The 22,670-nt window shown below is 41.3% G+C and overlaps 1 non-coding gene across 1 annotated transcript; it reads right to left on the bottom strand.

Moving 5' to 3' along the window:
- Positions 1-7,962: 7,962 nt before the first annotated feature.
- LOC115030515 lies at positions 7,963-8,093 on the bottom strand. The gene has a single exon (XR_003836107.1). It is a non-coding gene; the product is annotated as a small nucleolar RNA SNORA17 (small nucleolar RNA).
- Positions 8,094-22,670: the final 14,577 nt, after the last annotated feature.

Here is a 22,670-nt window from a genome sequence, read left to right as displayed (position 1 = left end):
ACTTACATATAATAAATAAATAAATAAATAAATAAATAAATAAATAAATAAATAAATCTTTTTTTAAAAATGCAAGAACTATGGAAGTTATGGAAACTTCACCAATGTTCAGGAAAAAAAAAAAGTCTATGCAGGTAGAAGACATTTAATAAAGTAGCACTCCCTGAATGTAGCTCCTGAATCAGCCATATGTGAATAATTAGCATAGATACACCTGTGGAGGTACATCCTAAATGGCAATAGAGATATCATGTGTTTGAAATAGCAGGAACATGGGACACCTGCCAAGTTGCAGGCACCAAACAGGGAGAAAGATACTATATGTGTTTTCAATGGCAAGGTCAAGCCCATCAGAGCTCTGATGCCACCCACCCAGAATGATGGGCAAGTAGCTATACAGATTATTGTTTTTCCTACTCTATAGCATTCTTGCTTGGTGCAAGTCATTTTTTGCTATGCCACAAATCTTCCCCTTTAGAATGGGAAGATTTATTTTTTGCCATAGTGTACTGGAAGTATAAACCTTTCTAATGATTTACTTATTTATATTCATATATATTTGTAAGAGAATATGCCTATACCAGGGCTTATAAGAAATTGTGAGCCCCCTGACATGTGTAGGAAGAACTTAGGTCTCCTGCAAGAACAGTAAGCACTATTAGCCACTGAAACATCTTTCCTATTCTTATAAGTTTTTAAAGAAAATACTTATATTTACTTGTTGAAAAATTCACATAATATAACTTAATAGTATTCACACTCTACTACCCCTGTAGCCCTGTAAATCATTCCAAACCCACCCTCTACCTCCCTATCCCTTCTTCTTTTAATAACTACTTAGTCCAATGCATCATGCCCAAAGGAAATATATAACAGGGGTTCCCTACCATGAGACTGCTGAGTCTCAGAAAGGTATCATAGTTCTGAACAATGTTAATACTGTTAAAATTGTGAAGGAAGAACAAGAGGTTAATGGGGGATAAATATAATCACAGGGCATACATATGGGAAATGTTACAATGTAAGCCATTATTTTATATAATTAATCTATGCCAATAAAGGGATGGACATGTAAAAAAAATAACTATGAGAGCCTCAAAACTAAACTAAATGCATTTTGTGTTGTCTGTGAGCATGTAGGAAACAGGGAGAAATGTTATGGTTTAAGTAGGACACATTCTCTGTAGATTCGTGTGTGAACACTTGGCTCCCAATAGGTAGCACTGGTTTTGGATATTGAGGATCCTTTGGGACATGGAGTCTAGCAGGTAGAAGTAGATCAGTAGGGGGGGGATCTTTGGAGATATACATATTTGTTCTTCCACTGGCACTTAGCTACAGTGCATCCATAGCATCCTCCACTATCATATGCCACTCACCATGCCTTCCTTGCCGTGCTGGACTGAAATTCTTCTGAAACCATGAGCAAAAATAAACCTTCCCTTCTATATGCTGCTTCTGTCAGCCATCTCACCATAGCAACAAGAAAATAAACTAATAAAGCAGGGTGTGGTGGCACACAACTTTAATTCCAGTGCTCTGGCTGCAGAGGCAGACAAAACTCTGGGAGTTTAAAGCTAGACTTGACTATAGGTTGACTTCCAGTTCTTAGACACATGGCTTAGTTTTCCTGAGGTCCAGTGTCCTCAGCAGTCAAAAATAATGATAACAATATAATGTATTTCTTGAAACTGGGGGGATGGATATTAGATCAAAGATGCAAGCACAGTGCCTTAAAGGGAATGCATTATGGAGAAAAATCTTCATTTGCTGTGTTAATTTCTGGGTTTAGCATTTTTGACTCTCTTATCAGTAGATAACCCTCCTTCAAGCTGTGTTTGTCAATAATCAAATCTTCTCCTAGCATCTGCTTTTTGGTATTTATCAGTTGGTTTCCTTTCATCTGGCATCTGTTTTGTGTTCATTACTAACTGATTCAGAACAGAACCGTGAAAGAAGAGTATGGCTAATCAGAAAATTAAAGCCTTCCTTCACACTATCAGTTAGGACTCAGTAAAAGGTAACTATTATTTTTGCTTTGTAAGGGTTTAGTGGAGCCCTTTTTATCAGCATTACCTCATAACCCAATAAAGCTATGGTGCCAACATCAGCTCCATATTACTATAATAAAATATCTGACATAATTAGCCTATGAGAGAAAACTGTTTATTTGTCTCATGGTTTTGGTATAAAACCTGGAAGAACTCATCACTCTGGGCCCCAGAAGGTGAACCAGAGCCAATTGTGGAGAGTATTCTTTCTGTAGAGCAAACTGCCCATGTTAGGATCCCAAAAGCAAAGGCATACATAGGCGTAACTTTAAACGTTTCAAGGCCTATTTTTAATGATGGTTCTTCAACGTTTTAACATACCTTTAGCCACTACCTAACAGAGGAAGTGGAAAAGAAAGGATACACATGAAATGGACCTGTTTAGAAATGATTCTTTGGAGTAACTCTCATCTGTGTTGTCTGGAAATCAGCAGTTCAGTTCACAGGTTAACAACAGCAGCTCTATCCACTCATAAACATTACATGGATATCTCAGCAGTCCAGTTCAGTAGTGTTGAGATAGTAACAGTGGTGGCACTACCTAGCAAAGATAGCCAGCCTTCAGCCTCTGCACAAGTAAACAGGAGGGACCAGGGCCAACAGAAACCAGGAAAAGTTCTCAGCTGTGCCTCTCTCCGTGATGCAAAGATCAGCAAAGATGTGAGACCAACAAGTGTTGCACAGCCAGCTCTATGAGCAAACCTAGCTCAGCCTCCGTCACTATCTGTCGAGTCCTTCTTATATTCCCTCCAAATGTTATCCTCCACCAGTCTTGCCTCCGTGTGTGTCTTGCTTCTGCACCTGAGTCTGTCTCAACTGATGTCACTCTAGCAATTAACTTAGTGAGCAGTGGTTTCCTGAGCTCTTTGAATCATTGTTTCATTGTCTGCAAAGAAAAGATTGAATGGTAGGTAAGGCGACTGAAGCAGCAAGAAACTGCAGCACACCACCAGAAGTTTTTTCAGTCTCTCTCTCTGGAGTTCTGGTAAAAACAGCTCAACTATGCAATGTAAGCTGGACCAATACATGAATGTTGTTAGCAAAGAATCCTTCATCAAATGTCCTTTAACGTGCTTGTGTTAGCAGAGCATCCTTTCACCTGTGTCTGCCTCAGTGAAACATTCCTTCACATGTCTGCCTAAGCCTCTTACCTGTATCCACTTCAGTTTAAACGTTCCTTCATGTGGCTACCCCAGTAAAACACCATCCAACTGACTTTCTCTGTAGTGGAACCCTTAAGTTTCCACTTCACATAGATAGTAGGGTCCTACTACCACTATCCTCATGAAAGACATGCTACAATGACCGGAAGACTACCCAAAAGGCTTAACACCTGCACCCTAGGGCCCAAAATTTCAACACATAGATCCTTATAGGACATTCAACAGCCAGAAAGTATTAGACACAGACAGAATGAAATAGCTGCACTAGAACTCAAATGACCAGGCTGGTTTCTACATTAACTTAGTGAGCAGTGGTTTCCTGAGCTCTTTAAATCATTGTTTCATTGTCTGCAAAGAAAAGATTGAATGGTAGGTAAGTCTTTCCAACTCCAATAGACCATATAAGCCACTTTCTTAGTATTTTCACTTTACATATGAGGCAAAAACCAAATTTTAAGGGAAAGGATGAATTAACTTGATGGTCTCTAAAGTGTGGTCCTGTGTAGCCACACTAAACTGGCTATGCACTGACACCGATGGTCTCAGGCTGTTTCTAGCCCAGTGCATAGCCTGAGACCAAGATGCATGTTTCTTCTAGTCAACACCTCTCCCACAAACGCCAGCTCTTCCTCTCCAGAGCTCCAAGATCACTCTCTCAGCCCCTATGGCCAGCTTTGGGCACTCTTGTCAGCCTGGTTACCTCTCCCCTGGAGCTCAGTCCTTTGCCCAATCTTCCCATTCCAAAGCCTGGCCAAATTCCACTCTGGCTATGTCCTTTCCCTCTGACTCACCTGCATAGCTATGAATGGAAAACACCTGACAATCTTAGTTTAAAATCAACAGATGACACAACCACTGGGCATGGAATCTATCGTCCTAAACTCATCAACTATTCTATGTTGGAAATCTTCCAGTGGTGGAAGCCTCCACCAGGTCTAACAGTCTTGCTCCTGCCTCACCTGTAAAAAAAGGTCGTTTCTTCCTCCTGAATCTCCTCTTCCTCTCTAGGACCTGAATGGCCTGCCTCCTCCCTTTTTTTTAATTAGATATTTTCTTCATTTACATTTCAAATGCTATCCCGAAAGTCCCCTATACCCTCCCCACGCCCTGTTCCCCAACCCACCCACTCCCACTTCCTGGACCCAACAGCCTCTTCCTTTTCACCCAGCACTTGGCTTCTTGTTGTTTTTATTAGTTATTCAGTTGACTAGGGGAAATTTTCCCTACAGTCCTAGACCACAGGCAGCAGCACATACAGGGAGACATTCAGACTGTTTAGACCCCATTCAGGACCCACAGAATTAGAGTAGTAAAAGGGAGGCTGAGAAGTCTTTGTTTTTACAGAATCCAAGTGAGCCTGACATGTGCCCAGGTTTGAGAAGCACCAAAAAGACAGCATCTGAGTGGGCATGGGCCTGAGGCTCCTTTCCCATCAGGCCATGAGTCTGCAGAGAAAGACACCACAGAGCAAGTACAATAAGAGGAAGCAAACCCAAGGGAACAAGTCCAAATCCCAAGTACTGTTCTGAAGATGGCACATTCTGAGGTTGAGCATCAGTAATCTCCAGAGCTATGCTGTACAGAAGTTCACATTGTACCCTCTGATAGTCATCAGGACTTACATCAGGACTTACACAGTACTATACCTTACTAGAAACATTATCAGGTGCCATCTGGGGAGTTTGAAAGTTAAATACAGGCACAGATGTAGGATGTTGCCTGTTCACATTTATCTTCTGTCCCCAGTTCTTTAATTTCTTTTAAAGCAGCATATCTGTGCAAGCGTACATAAACACAGAAGTATTCTAGTTCGATGCTTTCCTTTACCCATTTTTACTATTTCTATCTCTGTCATTCTCTCACTTAGGAAGTATGTATATATAGGCTAGTAGTCCTGTGTTTTTCTCTGTTTTTATATAACCAGATACAAATACAAATGCATCGACTATTACACACATCTTGGTTGACTACAATTTCTTGTTGATTCTTCCGCATTAAAAGACCTAGTCAGACAAGTAGTTTTTCTGTTAATGTCATGCCCAGTATTTTCTTTAAGAACTAGACAACTCTCTCTCCCTCTCCCTCTCTCTCGTTCAGATATTTTGCTTCCCAAAATCTATATAGCAATCAATCCTGCGGGGGTAACAACGGATAATAAGTTTTTACATACTTGACTGTAGGGTGAAATTTTCAGTGGCTAAATACAGATGTCCTATTGTGAAATCTTGGACTTAAATACTGTCTGTATTTGTAGTATAACATTGTCGCATGATTCTTCAAAAAAAAAAAAAAAAAAAAAAGACCATAACGTTAACAATCCCAATGCATTGCATGGGAATATTCCTCCCTCACGTATCAACCAACAATAACCATTATCTTTCCAATTATTTGAACATGGGGAAACAACCTCAGATTGCTGTTTCCATGATTTTCCTAGATGCTTTGGGTTTAACATCTTCATCTGTTTGTTGGATGCTTGAACTTGAATTATGGGCTATGTAGCCTTATTTTTATCTGCTTTCCTATTTGCATCTTTTGTACCATTTTATGCTGTTTGCTTGTTTGTTTCCTTGTTTGTGTGTTTGAGACAGAGTTTCACTATATAACCCCATTTTATTCATTTTTAAAGTTCTCAGTTGATGAAAACATGAATCTCTCATTATGACCGTTATGTTCTGTAATGTTGACATTTGTCCATTGACAAATTTTTTATTGAACTTTATGTAGTTATTTACATGTCGTCTTAAGCTTAACCAGCTCTAAGGTGAACTTATAGCCACCTAAACTTTCTTACCAATGATTTTTCAGTAGCCTGTCACCTTATTGAGGAAAACTTTATACAGTAAGAATATTAGATAGTACCCCTTTTTCTTCCTATTTCTAAAATATATTTAATATTCTTCTCTTACTGCATTTACTACTTTGAAACTACTCTATGACAATGACAAACTAGATAGATAGATAAGTAGATAGATAGATAGATAGATAGATAGATAGATAGATAGATAGATAGATAGATAGATGATAGATAGATTCCTACTTGCATGTTAGAGGAGATTCCTGCTTGCATGTTAGAGGGATTCCTGCTTGCATGTTGAAAGGTTCCTGAATAAACTGCTTTGAGAAGAACGCTGTATCGTCGCTCTTTTCTGCTGGTCAGAGACAAAAAGGACAAGTGGTGGCCCATACCGGGAACCTTCTCTTCATTCAGAACTCATCACAGTCAGGGCAGCAAGCTGATAAGGTTCCCAGTTTGGGGACAAGTTCTCGGATTAAGACTATAAGGTTCCCGGTTTTGGGACGAGTTGCATCAAGCACCATGGGGACTTGAGGTTTGCAGAGGAACAGGGGGTTTTACCAAAAGGGGTTTTGCCGGTCTGGAAGTTAGTGAGAATTGCATAGAAGATAGAGAAAGATGTGGTGCAGAACTCCAGATAGGTAATGAGGTGCTGAATCAGGTAAGAGAGGAGCGCTCTCAATTGGTTTGGGCGAGAGGGTCTGTTTGTGTGTTTCCTCAGGATCATCGTCAGCCGCTGTGGGCCCCGGAGCGGTTGACCAGAGTCCAAAATGAGCGGAGTGGGGGATGACGTGGATGTTCCTGGTGTTGAGGATACTTCCCATGGTGATGACTGAAGATCCACCTTGGGGAATCTTATCTGTGTTTCCCAAACCCATGCCGTTGATGCATTCGGCACAAGTGTTCCCTCGATTTTTCTCATCTAATGCTTCGCTGCAGTTACCCTTTTTACCATGGGATGGGGAAATAGCCTTTGTGCAGGAACCGATGCAGCTTCAGTTGAGGGGATTGCTGTGCTTTCAAATGATTCAAGATATTTCTCAGAATAGTGGCTGCATTCAAATGTATAATCAAACAGCAGCAAATGTTCATTTCAATGACTCATCCTGGTACAAGACCTCTGGCTCCTCTACCAATACTGAAACCATCACTGGGACTCCTCGCAGATATTCTATTGTAGCCCTATGTCATGGAGATCCTGTAGTTTTATATCTGTAGGACTGGCACCTTCACACTCTAGCAGTTCATTGGTGGGATAGATGGGGTGGGCCAATTCAAAGCCCTGGATCTGGGCCTGAGAAGGATCCAACCTGGTCAGCCCTTTGGCTCTTCCACTCTCACTCAGGGCTGGCTCATCCTCAAATCCCACAATCAGGGCCAGCTCTACCCTGCTGCACAGGCAAGGAGCAAAGCCTGCTCTCCCAGTTCTCTCACTCTTATGACATAGCCTTCTGTTTCTCTTTCTTTTTCCATTCTCTCGCCACTCCTTTTAGTGGAGCTAAAGGATCTCTGAGTATCTGGAATCATCTCAAGAGTGGTCTCAGGAGTGCTATGCCTCACTTGTGCATTGTGGCACCTGGCAGGAGGCATCGTGGGCATGGTCTCCACCCACCCACTCCCCAGCCCCAGATCCGAGCTGTGCTGGACTGGTTATCATCTCAGGTTAGCCCCCCCTATCTAGGGCTCCATGGTTCCAGTCTGGTGGTTGTCAAGGCTCGCTCCTCACCTGACCACCCAAGTAGCCCCTAACAAGGGTCCTCTGTCTTGGGATTGCTCCCACCTGGGCTCGAAGTCCCCCAGGTGTGGTTCTTCTAGTCTTCAGCTTGCTCCCCATCCTGGGATCGTATCCAGGCCTTCCTGGTGCTGGACTAGGGGTTACCTCAGGCTAGCTCCCTGTCAGAACCCCCTGGTGCCAGACTCGTAGTCATCTCAGGCTCACTTTTTCAGAGAACATCGTACTACTAATCATTCAGATGTCCACAGGTCAGAACACTGAGTGTAGACATAGCCTCTGACCTCTCTATCGCCTACTGATGCACACATGACACAGTATCCACTCCTTCAATGCCTCTAGGGATCAGTTAAATTAACATTTTAAATGGTATATTTTTAATATGCTTTTACTTGAAATAGAATTATCCGTTTCTTTCTTCCTTTTCTCCCTCCAGCCACTGTCAGCTACCGTCCCTAGAATCTCTCAAACCCCCACTCTCATGTGAGTTTCCTTTACTTTGACTACTATTGTTACACCTATATGTATGCACAAATAAACATAAATACAAGCTGCTGGACCCATTTTGTTGTTTGTGTATATATTGCTTCAGGGATGACCTCTCTGCACTGGGCAACTGTAGCATGCATTTTTGGGTTCAGATGTGATATGCACCCTCCTGGCCTGGAGAATGAATGAGAGTCCGGAACATGTGGGGTTCTGCAGGATTCTGGGGGTAAAAAGGCATTTTCTGAGACTCTTGGTGTTATATCTGTTTTAGGCAAAGGCCTTCTCTGACAATCTTCAATGAAACAGCTCTCTGATGATCTTAGCTAGTGTGCATACACTTTGTTCAGGATGAACAAGAGCTATATATGGACCTTGGAGAGTGGGAAAGAGTTTCCAGGGTGAGCAGAAGCTTACTGTACTTACTGTAAAAGCCTCATTGTATGGAGAGGCATTCAAGGAATTCCAGCTACTTGCTGGACAGGTTCTTATTGGGAAAGGGGAAACTGAACTTGCAGGTTTGCCAAGGGCTTTATGATCTTCTTCAGGTAGAGGTTGTAGGGGATCAGGCTTCCCAGACAAGGTCAGAGAAGGGGAAGATCTGCTGGGAAAGGGGAGTCCTCCATTTTGTGCCAAGCTCAGAGGAGCTATCCAGATATGTAGACTTTAACCTTAAGTAGCAGGGTTTCCCTACATTTTGTACCCATTTTCATGCTCACTCAGAGGGCCATGGTTAACTTCAGTGGTTCACAAACACAATAAAAAGGCACAAAAATAGAAAGGGAGGAGGGAAAATTGACAGGGTGAGAGACAGATAAGAGAGTGGTGGTGGTCATAAAAAGGATGCACCCATCATACATGCTTTGAAATTGTCAGGACAAATTTAGTTAATTTTAAAAGTTCTTCTAAGTTATGAAGAGGCATGGGTGGAGTGGAAAAAATAAGATTCTGATAACATGTTTTTTTAAACCATTGGTAGCCCTGATTCATGTAATCCCAAACTCTCAGTTTTGCTTCTGTATGCTTTCTCCTTGTGTACAAATATGTAGCAGTTGCAACATCCAAAAGCTATTGTTTGTGTGATTCAATAATAAAAGACATTTGTGTTTGTGATCTCCTTTGCATTGCCTTTTAATTGTGTTGCAATTTTTTTTTGTTTATGTAATAGTCATCCAAGACTATGCTTAATCACAGCATAAGAAATTAGACGGATGGGGTAGCTCACACCATTAATCCCCACACTCAGGAGGCAGAGGCACTCAGCTCCCTGTGAATTCAAAGGCAGCTTAACCTTTATAGCAAGTTCTAGGACAGCCATGGCATCATAGTAACACCCCATCTCAAAAAAAAAAAAATCAGTAAATAATTAAAGATTATTTTTGCTTTCAGTGTATTAAATCATGATTACGAAGGTTAAAAATATGACCTTTTCACACCTTTGATTTATAACTATTTTCTTTGTGTCTTAATTTATTATCGATTTTTGTAAACATTCCACAAATATATTGCATACCTCATTAAGTGTGTGCATTATTCATATGTTTAAATTGGGTGTCAATAAATGACTATGTTCTTGAGAAGACTTTATTGAACATACCTGTGTATTTCTGAAAGACAGAGTCTGAGTTCTTCCAATATAACTTTGTTTAACAAATCTCCCTGAAGTGTGTTAACATTTCTTTATTGTATTGTTAAGGCTCTGGCTGGAAGCCTTATAAATCATGTATTTTCCTCATGACACAGAGTGTCCCTCACACTCATGCCAGGTTCCTCTGCTCTGTCCTCCAAAGTATCTACATTTTTCCTGGTTTGCATTTATACTGTTTTTGTACATGGAGGGAAACATCTTCCACTCATTCTGGGTTTTGTTTTGTTTTGTTTTGCTTTTGTTTTTCACTCATTCTGGTAGACCAGTAGTTTTGTCTCCATTTACCTGAGGACACAAGACACACTTTTCCTTCTAAACTGTGCTGCCCTTGAATCTCTTTGAGTGGACTTCTCACTCTTCTGTCCCAGTTGTCATTGATCTGCTTCATAGATACAGTGATACTGTGCCTGTGATCTGCCTGACCTTGCCATCTCTCACGTGGACATGCTGATGTGTGGAATTTGTTGTTGTTGCTGCTGCTGTTGCGGCTGCTGCTGCTGCTGGTGGTGGTGTTTTATATAATTGGTATTCAATGTTATTGGAAAAAACATACCAGGTAGCACTCCAGGAAAAGAAAAATTGGTATTCTATAGGAAGCATCTCTGCTCTTCAAGTAATAACTAAACAGGATAATTTTGGCTATTCCTTAACATCTCGGTTGTCATAGACACCCAGAATGCATGTGCGCGCGCGCTCGCGCGCGCGCACACACACACACACACACAGCATGGAAAGGTAGAGAGAAATTTCTTTTCAGAGTTCTCAGATATCTCTGTGCCAAGCTCTTCCCAGTATCCCTATTTTATAATCCCTACCTCCAGAGTCTCATTCACTGATATGCAGACCTTCATCTAGCCCCCAATATACAAAGCTCTTTACCAGTTCTTTCCAGTAAGATGCCACAATCTCAAGGCTTTGTTTCTACTTACCAACCTGCTGGTCCATCATAGTTCTTTCCAAAGTTAAGGGTAGTTATATTAGAATTAATTGGTTCATACTGCCATCTTTCCAGACTTTCTTGCCAAACCTTGCATCCTAGTATGGATGCTATTTCCTCCATTCATTAAAACAAGTTGTACTGAAAACTAAGAGCTTTGGAGTCAGACATCTTTGATTAAACTTTCCACTTAATAATTCCACCTTTGGCACCATCTGAAGGTGTGGCCTTGTTGGAATAGGTGTGACCTGGTTGGAATGGGTGTGTCACTGTGAGTGTGGGTATAAAATCCTCACCCTAGTTGCCTGGAAGTCAGTCTTCCACTAGCAGCCTTTGGATGAAGACATAGAACTCTCAGCTCTTCCTGTGCCATGCCTGCCGGGATACTGCCATGCTCTCACCTTGATGATAATGGACGGAACTTCTGACTGAACCTGTAAGCCAGCCCCAATTAAATGTTGTTTTTATAAGACTAAAAAAAATAATAATAATTCCACCTTTGTGTATGCTAGATATTTCTTTGACCAGAGGTTTTTCATTTATGAAATGATGGTAGTTGTGGAAAGCAATTGTATATTTATATTTAATTGTTATTCAACTGTATATATTATATTTATATTGAAGTTGAAACTGTATATTTAAAGCTATTTTCCCAATGCACAGGACCTTTAGCTTTGCACAAACATTAGTCATTTTCCTCTGTAATTTTATTTTCAAGAAGTGAAGGTTGACCAGTTGGCAGCCTTCTTACTTTATGATTTCATTAACTGTCTATCTCAATCACCATTGGTTACAACTGTTCTTGCTCAATCCATCATCTTGAAGTATCTAGGTTAACAGTCAATATTCTAGCCCTCTTTGGGACTCGGGGGCGGGTGGGGGTGCCACTATGCATTATGAGCCATCAAAGATGCATGTTAAAACTGGGGAAGTTTCATCACTGACCTCAGTGAAATGAAAAAGCCAAACTGGACAGGAGTGTGCAGAAATCAGCTCTGGCAACAAAGCTGAAGGCATTAAGAACATAATTACCCTTTTAAAGGTTATCACGTAATTGAATCTCTAATTTTACTTGAATGTAGATTAATTCACTCCACTGAGGTCTCCAAGAAAAAGTGCTATCCCCAGAGCTCTACAGGAGAGGCCAAAAGAAATTTTAATTGCAACAAATTACATGAAGAGATTCTACCTTATGAAAGAGGGAAATTTATGGCATAATTTTTTATATAATTAAAGTAAAAGACATTAAAGGCCTCTTAATAAAGGCTCTAAAATCCATGCTTTGAAGAAGGATTCCAATGTCCGCAGTTTTAGAATATTCATTCTACCGCTATGTTAAGATCACATATATGTTAATTGGCATGATTATGACAATCATCTCATAGTGCAGTAAAATATCCCATTGTACATACTAAATACATATTTTATTATTTATCAACTGTACCTTAACAAAGCAGAAGACAAAAATGAAGGTAACTATTGATACTCAGGAGTGTGCTACATTAGCTTTAGAGAAATAAGCTGACTGGGAACAGCTAGCCTCTGAAGGTTACATACCGAGTTACTCCACTTGAAACCAAACATGAATTCAAAGAATGGTACACAAGGAAACAGAGTGGGTGGAGTTTAGAGAAAAGTGGGTGTGACTATGGGAGGGCAGCAGGCAGGCTCCTTATGATGATGAGATGTCTACAGCCTATTTATTGATATTACCATATTATCTTAATTTCCTGTTTTTATATTATTACTTTACTACCTGCTGTTGCTACTGGATATAAGATGCTCAGGACTTCTAGAGCTTCTCTGTACTTTTTCTTTACAATTACATATGAACCTACAATTACTTCAAATTTAAAAAGCACAGAGGCTGAAGAGATAGCTCAGCAGTCAGGAGCATGAACTGAGAGTTCAGAAAACCTGTGTTTAGTTCCAAGCACCCACACTGAGTGACTCAGAACCCGTGGTAACTCCAGTTCCAGGGGACCCCATGCATCTGGCCTCCTCAGACAGCTGCACTCATAGGTACAACAGGCAGACAGTCACGTACACATTCCCATGACTTAAAAGAATTCTTTTTAAATGAAAGGTATAGCTCTTAAAACTGCCATCTCATTTTGTGTGACGTTTCCTGGGAATGCATGTGTATTCACTCCAAATAGGGCACAGGTGACAGACCAAAGATTCCACACAAGTCAAACTCCAATGGGTTTTACTGGCATTACTTCCAGGAGCATAGGTGAAGGGTTACTTCCAGGAAGTATGGATAATTGTGGGAAGCTATACCACCAAAAACATCCCTTTCCCCACAGCAATGGTTAGCCACCTGTATGTCCTCAGGGGCTGACTCCTGCAAGGTCTGGTAAGCCACCTCTTGCCTAGTGAGCCCAAGCTTGTGAGGATTTTAGAGGATCATCATAGCTGCTCTGAACTCTGTAAGGCAACCTTCCTGTTATGCCTGCTATGCTGTGACAGAGTTCCACGGCACTCCATCCTTTCCTCTGGCTTTTAAAGTCCTAGTAGCTCCTTTTCTGTAATGTTCCATAATTCTTGGAGAGGGGGCTAGAGCTCCCTGGTTATTTTATTCCATTTATGACTGAGCATTTGGGCCACTGTGCCTCAGCAGCAATCATGTACTCTCGGCACTTTGCATCGTTATGAGTCTCCACAGTAACCACTTTCCAACGCAAAGAACCTTTTATGATCAAGGCTAAGAGCAACAATAATCAATACCTTGTAGGGAGAGAGCCCTCCCCTGCTACTGTCATTTTATTTAATAACCTACAACTTCTGAGGGAACACTTTAACCCCCTTATAAGCTACCCTCAGTCAAAGTTATTAATCATTTGTTTTGTGTTTGTTTATGTGTGTGAGTTAGAGGGGTGGAGTATGCTTGGAGGTCAGAGAGCAACTTGTGGAAGTTAGATCTCTCTTTCTAGATATATTTCCAGGGCACAAACTCAGGTTACCAGGTTGACAACAAACACCTTCACCTGCTGATCCAGCTCACTGGTCCTGCTGACCATCATTTTCACATTTACAGGCACAGGCGGCTGTAGGGCTTTCCTGAACCACAATTGGGTGTCATCTGTACTCTATCAAACCCTAAAATGCATGAGAATTTCCCAGCTGTTTTCTGCAACCTGTGTGTAATGGACTTCCCTGCCTCACCCTGTTAGTGTGCTTTCAAGCTTTCTAAATACTTCTCTAAATCAACAAAAGACAGAGAGGTAACACTGTGCCATCTATATAATGAAACATCTTTACAAAGGCCAGAAAGTGAGTGGGGTCTCCCAGCACTACCCATTTCAGGCAAGTACCAATTGGTTTTAGGATTCAGCAGCTAAAGGGATGGCAAATAAATGCATGCATGCATATATACATACATACATACATACATACATACATACATACATACATTCATACGTTTTAGTCTGTCCATAAGAACAAATAAAGCAAGAAAAGGGCCTTTACCTATATCAGTTGTCTGCTAAAAGGGGGAACATTAAATGCCATGTCATAGACATGGGTACTACTTGATTTATCTCTGTAACACATGGTTATTTTCCACAAGTCGTTGGGCTTCTTTATTGGTCATACCAGGTTGTTGAAAGGGCTTTGATCTAAGCAGATAATTTCTACCTTTTAGAATTCTTTGATGGTTTCTGTAATGTTATCTTGCCTTGGATACCAAATATGTTTGTTATTTACTATCCTCAGAGTTAGCAACTTTGCAAGCTCCACTTTACCAACCCACACATGATTGGCTCTAAAGCTTCTGCTCCCAGAAGAAACTCTCCACATATGCCTGGTATAGCCCAGCAGCAATCCACCACCAGTATATTTTCTGGCAAAAAAGAAATTTATCGGTAACAGGAATGGCAGGGCCACCTCAATGTAAACGGTAAGGAGCCACACAGCCACAAAAGCATCTCCTGCAGAAGGACCTAATGGAGGACTGCCTGAGAGACCAAGGATTGTGGGCAAAGACAATGCCAGTCAATCAGGAGCTGCTGTTTAGTAGAGATGCTTTCTTGGGACCCATGAGGCGTGAGTGGAGGATATTAAAGGAGCTTGCAGCAGTGTTCAGATGAGCTTGCTGTGTCATTCCTCACCTGCTCCTGGAGTCTGTGTTATTGACTCTGTGCCACCTCACCTCCAACCCCCAAGGACAGGTAGGGTCCGGCAGTGAGTAGTTTGGGGCACAGGCAATAGGTATCCAATAAATTCTCAGGTGATGAGAGTTACCCACCTTTAAAGACAAGCTTAGCCATTTTCATCTGCCCTGTTCTGTCCCATATCCATCCACTGCTACTCATTGCCCCTGGTGCTTTGTGAGATTGCTATGAACTAAGGAATACTCAACTTCCAGATCCACTAAGGCCAAGTCTGTTGTACACTGATAGGGAACCAATAAAGCCACACTCAGGATGGGACCTCTGGCTGCCTTGTATGATCTTTGTTTACAAGCAATCTTGGCCACTCCTTTAGAGAAGCAGCTCTTTCCTACCCTCAGCAGATTTCCTTCCATGGTAAAAGAGAACAGTGTGGACCACCTGTGTGCCCCTCTTTTCCACTCCTTCCATCCTTCTGATGAACTGTTGTTCAGCCTTTAAAAGCCTCTAGAGGCTCAGAAGCTGGGTACAGGTCTTGCCTATGAGCAACCCTGATTAACTCCTTCATCTGCTGTACCTCTTCCTCACCCCTCACTGCTTTAGCACCTCAAACTCAATTCCCATACCAGTCTAGACCTTTCAGGTCCTCAAGAGTGGCTCCTGCTTTGTAAGTATTATGAGCTGCTTAGGGACACCTCAAAGCAGCCAAGCTTGAAGTCCAAGCTAAATTAACTTCTTTCTCGGTGCTAAATTAACTTCTTTCTCAATGCTCCTTTGAAAGCAGGGCAATATAGTCAGAAGAACTGGGTATCAAACACTACCTGCCACAGGTCAAATTTCCCCATGAACACCTATCCTTTCTGTTGCTGTCTTGTGTGGTCTTTGTTCCTCTAGTCCCTGCTAAGGGAACCTCAGCTGGAGATAACCAAATCTCACTAGTGACTCTTATGAGTCATTCAATCAGGGATGGATTTTTATGGTATTGCCTGAGATTACTTAGCCTTTGTCTCAGGAAGGAAGAAGTTGTTATGATACCCAGTCTCTCGGCGTCCACAGCAGACTGGTCCCACCCACCGCATGTCTCAGGACCTCATGAAGCAGGCCATGAAAGGCTCTTTTATTCCTTGTTTTAAAACCTTTCCTAATTCAAGAAGCTTAAAGTACAGTATCACCTGTTCATCCATTTTCTGTATTTGTGCCATTTTAAAGCCCCTGTCAGCATCTGATTCATGGATTTTTTTTCTCTCTTTCCTCTGTATTAAAAGCCCTGTCTGCAGAATACCTACAACTTCTTTTTTTTTTTTTTCCACTCCAGATCTTATTCTCCTCCAGGTCCACTCTCCAACTGTTCCACATCCCATAACTCCTCCCCACCCCCTGTCTCCACGGGGATGTCTTCCCCACCCCACCGGACCTCTAAACTCCCTGAGGCCTTCAGTCTCTGGAGAGTTAGGTACATCTTCTCTAACTGAACCCAGACCTGGCAATCCTCTGCTGGATATATATTGGGGGCCTCATATCAGCAGGTGTATGCTGCCTGGTTGGTGATCCAGTGTCTAAGAGATCTCAGGGGTCCAGATTAATTGAGACTCTTGGTTCTCCTACAGGGTTGCCCTCCTCTTCAACTTCTTCCAGCTTTTCCCTAATTCAGGCACAGGGGTCAGCAACTTCTGTCCATTGGTTGGGTGCAAATATCTGCATCTGAGTCTTTCACCTGCTTGTTGGTCTTCTGGAGGGCAGTCATGATAGGTCCCTTTTTGTGAGCACTCATTAACCTCAGTAATAGCATCAGGCCTTGGGACCTCCAGTTGAGCTGGATCCCACTTTGGGCCTCTCACTACACCTTCTTTCCTCAGGCTCTTCTCCATTTCCATCCCTGCAGTTCTTTCAGATAGAAACAATTATGAGTCATAGAGTTTTGACTGTGGGATAGAAACCCCATCCTCACTCGATGTCCTGTCTTTCTGCTGGAGGTAGGCCCAGCAAGTTCCATCCCCCCACTGTAGGGCATTTCATCTAGGATCCCTCCCTTTGCGCCTGAGAGTCTCTCACCTCCCAGGTCTCTGGTCCCCCTCAACCTCCTACCTCCTGAGGTTGCCTGTTTCCATTCTTTCTGCTGGCCCTCTGGGCTTCGGTCCTTTTCCTCCACTCAATACCAGATCATGTTCCCCTCTAGACCTCCCCCATCACCTCTCCCTCCCAGATCTCTTCCTCCCTTCCCCCATGTGGTTGCTTTCTTCTCCCTCCCAAGTAGGATTGAGGCATCCTCACTTGGGCCCTTCAACTTGTTGACCTTTTTAAGTTCTGTGAACTCTATCTTGGGTATTCTGTAGTGGTTTTTTTGTTTGCCTGTCTGTTTTTTGTTTTGTTTTGCTAATATCCACTTATTAGTGAATGCATACCATGCATGTCCTTTTAGGTCTGAGTTACCTCACTCAGGATGATATTTTCTGTATCGATTCTTCTGTTGTGGGACATCTGGGTTGTTTCCAGCTTCTGGCTATCACAAATAAGGCTGCTATAAACATAGTGAAACACGTGGCCCTGTGGCATGGTGGGGCATCTTTTGGGTATATTCCCAAGACTGGTATTACTGGTCTTCGGGTGGATCTATTTCCAATTTTTTAAGGAATCTGAAGATTGATTTCCAGGATGGTTGTACCAGTTTGCAATCCTACTACCAGTGGAAGAGTGTTCCTCTTTCTCCACATGCTCGCCAACATGTGTTGTCACCTGAGGTTTTGATCTTAGCCATTCTGATTGGTGTAAGGTAGAATCTCAGGGTCGTTTTGATTAGCATTTCTCTGATCAGTAAGTACTTTGGACATTTCTTTAGGTGCTTCTCAGACATTCGAGATTCCTTTGTTGTGAATTCTCAGTTTAGTTCTATACCCCATTTTTTGATTGGGTTATTTGGGTTTTTGGTGGTTAGCTTCTTCAGTTCTTTGTATATTTTGGATATTAACCCTCTATTGGATGTGGAGTTAGTGAAGATTGTTTCCCAATCTGTAGGTTGACGATTTGTCTTCTTGACTGTGTACTTTGCCTTACAGAAGCTTTCCAGTATCATGAGGTGCCATTTATCAATTATTGATCTTAGAATGTGAGCCATTGGAGTTCTGTTTAGGAAATTTCCCACTTTGCCAATGAGTTAAAGACTCTTTCCCACTTGGGTCTATTTTCTTTTTTCTACATATAGACAGCAAGTTAGACCAGCACCATTTATTGAAGATGCTTTCTTTTTTCCATTGTGTATTTTTGGTTTCTTTGTCAAAGATCAAGTGTGTGTAAGTGTGAGGTTTTATTTCAGGGTCTTCAGTTCTATTCCATTGATCAACCTATCTGTCTCTGTACTAATACCATGCAGTTTTTAATCACTAGTAGAGCTTGAGGTCAGAGATGGTGATTTCCCCCAACTGTTCTTTTATTGTTAAGACTTGTTTTTGCTATTCTGATATTTTTGCCTTTCCACATGAATCTGAGAATTGCTTTTTCCATGTCTTTGAAGAATGTGTTGGGATTTTGATGGGGACTGCATTAAATCTATAGATTGCCTTTGGTAGGATGGCCATTTTTACTATGTTAATTCTGCCAATCCATGAGCATGGAAGATCTCTCCATTTTCTGAGATCTTCAATTTCTTTCTTGAGAGATTTGAACTCATTCATCTTTCACTTATTTGGTTAGAGTTACCCCAAGATATTTTATATTATTTGTGGCTATTGTGAATGGAGTTGTTTCTTTCTCAGCCTGTTTATCATTTGTATAAAGGAAGGCTACTGATTTATTTGAGTTAATTTTATATCCAGCCACTTTGCTGAAGTTGTTTATCAGCTGGAGAAGTTCTCTGGTAGAATTTTGGGGGTCAGTTAAGTATACTATCATATCATCTGCAAATAGTGATATTTTGACTTCTTCCTTTCCAATTTGTATCCCCTAAATCTCTTTTTGTTGTCTTATTGTTCTAGCTACCACTTGGAGTACTATATTGAATAGATATGGGGAGAGTGGACAGCCTTGTCTTGTCCCCGATTTTAGTGGGATTGCTTCAAGTATCTCTCCATTTAATTTGATATTGGCTGTTGATTTCCAGTAAATTGCTTTTATTATGTTTTGTTATGGGCCTTGGATTAATGACCTAATACTTTTAACATGTAGGGGTTTTATATTTTGTCAAATATCTAAGGAGATGATCATGTGATTTTTTCTTTGAGTTTGGTTATATAGTAGATTACACTAATGGGTTTTCATATATTGAACCAACCTTCCATCCCTGGAATGAAATCTACTTGATTGTGGTGAATGATCATTTTGATGTGTTCTTGGATTTGGTTTGCAGGAATTTTATTGAGTATTTTTGCATCGATATTCATAAGCAAGATTCATCTGAAATTTTCTTTTTTGGTTGGGTCCTTGTGTGGTTTAGGTATCAGAGTAATTGTGCCTTCATATAATGAATAGAATGTTTCTATTTTATGGAACATTTTGAGGAATATTGGTATCAGGTCTTCTTTGAATGCCTGGTAGAATTCTACACTAAATCCATCTAGCCCTAGGCTTTTATTGGTTGGGAGGTTTTTAATGACTTCTTCTATTTCCTTATGGGATATGGGCCTATTTAGGTAGTTTACCTGCTCTTGATTTAACTTTGGTGTGTGGTATCTGTCTGAAAACCATACATTTCATCTAGATTTTCCAGTTTTGTTGAGTATAAGCTTTTGTAGTAGGATCGGATGGGTTTTTTTGAATTCCCTCCATTTCTGTTGTTATGTCACCCTTTTCATTTCTGATTTTGTTAATTTGGATACTGCCTCTGGGCCTTTTAGTTAGTTTGGCTAGGGGTTTATCTATCTTCTTGATTCTCTCAAATAACCAGCTTTTGGTCTTGTTGATTCTTTGTATTGTTCTTTTTTTTCTATTTGGTTGATTTAAGCCCTGAGTTTGACTATTTCCTACTGTCTACTCCTCTACCCCTCTTGGGTGAGTTTGCTTCTTATTGTTCTAGAACTCTCAAGTGTGCTGTTAAGTTGCTAGTGTAATATCTCACCAGTTTCTTTACCATGGCACTTAGTGCTATGAATTCTTCTCTTAGCACTGCTTTCATTGTGTCCCATAAGTTTGGGTATGATGTGTCAACATTTTGATTAAATTCCCCATAAATTTGGGTATGATGTGTCAACATTTTGATTAAATTCCATGAAGCCTTTAATTTATTTCTTTATTTCTTCCTTGACCAAAGTATCATGGAGTTGTTCAGTTTCCACATGTATGTGGGCTTTCTGTTGTTTTTGCTGTTATTGAAGACCAGCCTTAGGCCAGGGTGATCTGATAGGATGCATGGGATTATTCCAATCTTCTTGTATCAGTTGAGGGTTGTTTTGTGACAAATTATATGGTCAGTTTTGGAGAAGGTACCATGAGGTGCTGAGAAGGAGGTGTATTCTTTTGTTTGGGGGTGAAATGTTCTGTAGATATCTATTAAATCCATTTGGTTCATGACCTCTACTAGTTTCACTTTGTCTCTGTTTAGTTTCTGTTTCAATGACCTGTCCATTGGTGAGATTGGGGTGTTGAGGTCTCCCACTATTATTATGTGGGGCTCAATGTGTGTTTTGAGCTTTAATAAAGTGTGTTTTATGAATGTAGGTGCCCTTGCATTTGGGGCATAGATGTTCACAATTGAGATGTTCTCTTGGTGGATTTTCCCTTTCATAAATATGAAGTGTCTTTCCTCATCATTCTTGATAACTTTTGGTAGAAAGTCTATTTTCTTGGATATTAGGATGGCAACTCCAGCTTGTTTCTTGGGACCATTTGCTTGGAAAAACTTTTTCCAACCTTTCACTCTGAGATATTGTCTCTCTTTGTTATTGAGGTATGTTTCTTGGATACAGCAAAATGCTGGATCTTGTTTGCATATCCAGTCTGTTAGTTTGTCTTTTTATAGGTGAGTTGAGTCCATTAATATGAAGAGATATTAAAGGCAGATGACTGTTGGTTCCTGTTATATATGTTTTTATCGGTGGCTTTATGTGCTTGTGGTTCTCTCCTTTTGGCTTTGTTGTGAGATGCTTAATATCTTGTCTTTTCTTTGGTGTAGCTACCTTCCTTGTTGTTGGAGTTTCCCTTCTAGGATCCTCTTTAAGACTGGGTTGGTAGATAGATACTGTTTGGATTTGGTTTTGCCCTGAAATATTTTGTTTTCTCCATCTATGTTGATTGAGAGTTTTGCTGGTTATATTAGTCTGGGCTGGCAATTGTGTTCTCTTGAAGTCTGCATGACGTCTAACCAGGCTCTTCTCATAGTCTCTGTTGAGAAGTATGGTGTAATTCTGATGGATCTACCATTGTATGTTACTTAGCCCTTTTCCCTTGAACCTTTTAGTATTCTTTCTTTGTTCTGTATGTTTAGTGTTTTGATTATTATGTGATGAGAGGATTTTCTTTTTTGGTCCCATTTATTTGGTCTTCTATAGGCTTCTTGTACCTTTATGGCCATCTCTTTCTTTTGGTTGAGGAAGTTTTCTTCTATGATTTTGTTGAAGATGTTTTCAGGTCCTATGAGCTGGGAATCTTCATTATCCTCTATTTTTAGATTTTTGTCTTTTCATTGTGTCCTGAATTTCCTGGATGTTTTGGGATAGGAGGTTTTTTTTTCGACAGTTGTGTCAATCTCTTCTATGGTATCTTCTACACCTGAGATTCTCTCTTCTGTCTCTTGTATTTTGTTGGTGATACTTACATCTGTAATTCCTGACCTCTTTCCTAGGTTTTCCATTTCCGGGTTTGCCTCCATCTGTGTTTTCTTTATTGTTTCTACTTCCATGTTGCTTATGGTCTTGCACTTGCCTCTCATCATCTGGTTATTCCTGGTGTTTGCTGGTCTGGTTGACACTGTCTAGAGTCTGCCTCTTTTGTCCCTGGGTTGCTTCAGGTCTTCTGGTAGGTCTATGGCCCTGGCTATGACCTCCTGTGGAGCCTTCCAACTAGGAGGGCCTTTAGAGGTCAGAGAAGCTGCTAATCTGTTGCCCTGACTGCAGTAGATCTTCTGGGAGGCCTTCAGACTGTTGGAAGCAGTCAGACTGTTGTCCTATGTGAAGCTGTTATCCTGGGGGGAGGGCACTATGGCCTGTGGTTTCTGTTTCCCTGTGTACAGCAGAACTCCAGGGAGGCTTTCAGTCTGTTGAGTCAGTTGCCCTGCATGCCACAGAGTCCTGGGAAGTCTTCAGACTGTTGTGCCAGTTTCCCATTTGCCCTGTGTACAGAGGAACTCCTGGGATGCCTTCAAGCTGTGGTGTCTTTGGAGGAGCAGACAAGCTGGTGATCAGTTGCCAGGTGTGCAGCAGAACTCCTAGGATACCTTAGGAGGTGGTGTCAGTTATTCTGAATGCAGTGGATCTCCTGGGATGCCTCAGGATGTGGTAACAAATGCTCTGAGTTCAGCAGATCTTCTGGGATGCTTCAGGATATAGTGTCTTCCAGGGAGCATTCTAGCTGGCAGTCTGGCCCAGCAAATAGGACCAGACAGAAAGGGAACAGTATTCGGCGGGTGGGGGTTGAGTGCAGCAGATTTTTCCGGGATGCCTCAGGATGCAGCAGGATATGGTGTCTTCCAGGGAGCAGAATACCTACCATTTCTGCCCCACTCTCCATGGTTATTGCTCAGTTGTTCCCATGAGTCCCATGTTTTTGTTGTATTTTTGTTGTTTTTCTGGGCTTTTGGGGGTGAGAGGTTGTTTTGTTC

This window comes from Mus caroli, chromosome 2, assembly GCF_900094665.2.
Source record: "Mus caroli chromosome 2, CAROLI_EIJ_v1.1, whole genome shotgun sequence".
In the NCBI taxonomy this organism is placed as follows: domain Eukaryota; kingdom Metazoa; phylum Chordata; class Mammalia; order Rodentia; family Muridae; genus Mus; species Mus caroli.
The sequence above is the reverse complement of the archived record's forward strand: the minus strand, read 5'-3'. Positions and strand labels throughout refer to the sequence as shown.